Source organism: Moschus berezovskii, chromosome 8 (assembly GCF_049115385.1).
Source record: "Moschus berezovskii isolate FMDL1 chromosome 8, NW_MosBer_1.0, whole genome shotgun sequence".
Classification (NCBI taxonomy): Eukaryota; Metazoa; Chordata; class Mammalia; order Artiodactyla; family Moschidae; genus Moschus; species Moschus berezovskii.
Window position 1 is genome coordinate 70,487,990 of NC_142467.1, and position 2,445 is coordinate 70,490,434.

The following is a 2,445-nucleotide window of genomic DNA, read 5'->3' on the forward strand; positions in this document are numbered from 1 at the left end:
CAGTCATGTTTTGCTGCTCGATGGATCCTTTGGTCTTGATAACATGCTGAGGATGAGATTTAACCAGGTTAGAGTAAATGTAAAGAGGATGCCATATGGTAGGGAGACATAGACATTAATATAATTACTATAAGAAAACTTATGCACATGTTAATAACTTATCCCCTAACCAAAGGCAAAGCAGTGAAATTCATTCAGTTTTATATTTCATTTTATTTTCACTATATATATATACATATAATGTGCCATATATATAGTACAACATTGTTATTTATTAAATAAAATCTTGCTAAACAGAACTTCATGATCTTTTCCTAGGATAAGTGACCCCATTTTAATGCATTTCTTGATTATAAATTTGTTAATTGAATGGGGTAATAAATTCTAAAATGTATTAAGGCTTTTCTCTGTGAAAGGTACTGTGTAAACATCTGACATACATTATTCCATTTTGTTCTTAGATTTTTTAGAACAACTTTAGAAGCTTAGCAGTAAACTAGAACCTTAAGTTATTTTTCCCAGCGAACTGCTTAACCAGTGGTGGGCCTGGCAGGCTAGATTTTTCTCTGTGTCTAAATGCTTATTGTATTGCACTACCTCTAAGAGTCAACTTTCCACTTCAGTAGAACAGCTGACTGGATTAATATTTTCTTTATTTTATTTTATTTATTTTAATTGGAGGCTAGTTTACAATATTGCACTGGTTTTGCCATTTTCATGTATCACCTATCTACTCCTCAAGAAAAGGAAGAAAGCATTTTGACATAGCAAAATTTAATTTAGTCACAATCACCAATAATTTCCTTTGTTGTTGTTGCTGTTCAGTCACTCTGTTGTGTCTGACTCTGCAACCACAAAACTTCAGCACACCAGGCTTCCCTGTTCTCCACTATCTCCCAGAGTTTGCTCAAACAGGCAGGAAACTGTCTCTGATAGTGTTTCTATTATTCAACCAAGTACCAATAAGTACTATCTGCAACTCTTACTCCTAAGTCTGTAGATCTCTAACTTACAAAATTTTAGTATACGTGATGTGACATCTCACAGGTATTAAGTCATGTTTTGGAATAATGAAGTTCATCCTTCTTTGGGATTCTGGGAATGCAACATCAGTTGAGTTGACTCCTTTTCTTTAGGTGCAGAACTGAATTCATCTTCAAAAAAGCAAAGTCAACTAAATTTCCAAGATTTTGGCCACAGTGGACTTGGACATTGGGGATCAATTACAGGAGAGAGAGAACTATCTAAAGAGTTGATGATATAACAATCTGCATATAAAGTGTTACAACTTACCTTTCTGTCTTCCAACAGTAGGACCTGAGGGGACTAGGTATAAAATGTGTTAGTCTGCATTCACTGGAACAGGTAATAGGAAAGATAATTGGTTTAACTAACCAATACCTATGCAAATGGAAAAATATTTCACTAGACAGAGTTAAGTTGTTTTCTAATTCCAATGAGTCTTGGACAAAAGGAAACTAAAAATGGCCATAGTTTTATGCTAAAAAATGATATACAGTAGGAGCAATGAGGAATATATATCACAATGTGCTCTCAGAAATTTCTTTCTCATGAATTTTAGCAAATAAAGCAGAGATTCTTATGTCAGACAAGAGTTTTGATTTGATGTAGACACTTTTGACCAATGACATGATCTTGTAGCCTAGCCCAAGAAGCAATGTCAGCAAAATTTGGTATTTAAACATTTTAAATAATTCAATGTACTGATAGCAAGAAACTGTGTAATTATAAGGCTACATTCTCTCTCAGAATATACAAGAACTTCAGACAAGGTGAGTCACAGTACTTTTATAGAATTGAGTTGATTTGGGTTACTGGGGAGTAACTTTGAAGATATGGTTTTTCTGTCTTAGGAAAATATTTTGTTCTGCACAGAGAACAAGCAGTTTCAAAGCAAATTGGAAAAGTGTAGTGTGAACTTGAAATATAAAAATGTAAAAAGAAGTAATATGTACTAGATAGAATTATATTATGTGTGGCTCCGGAGTGGTGTGCTACCTTAACTAAGACACTTTATTTCTCTCTATGTGATATTTCTCAAATGATTAAGATATCGAATGGACAAAGAAGAAGGACACTGACTGAGGACCTCTGTGCTTGCTGAATACAGAGTCTGTTTAGGTTCATCTTCAGAGTTGTCCTATAAAGTTGTGGGAATTGAGTTAGCTGAGGCTCAGACATTTTGTTTATTGGTCTTGGGCTGACTGTCTACAAGACTTTTTTTAAGGGTCCCTGATGTGCAACTTTTGCAAAAATAAATTCAGGACCCTGACATTGACACATTTACATAAAGCAGATTCTGCAAGTTGCGATTATTTTTCCTTTTAACTCTATTAATGTCAGAAATATGAGTCTTAATAGGACCAAGAGAAGCATTCATTGTAGGCCCAATTGTAGTCTCAGAGGCAATATTCTCCAAGCTAT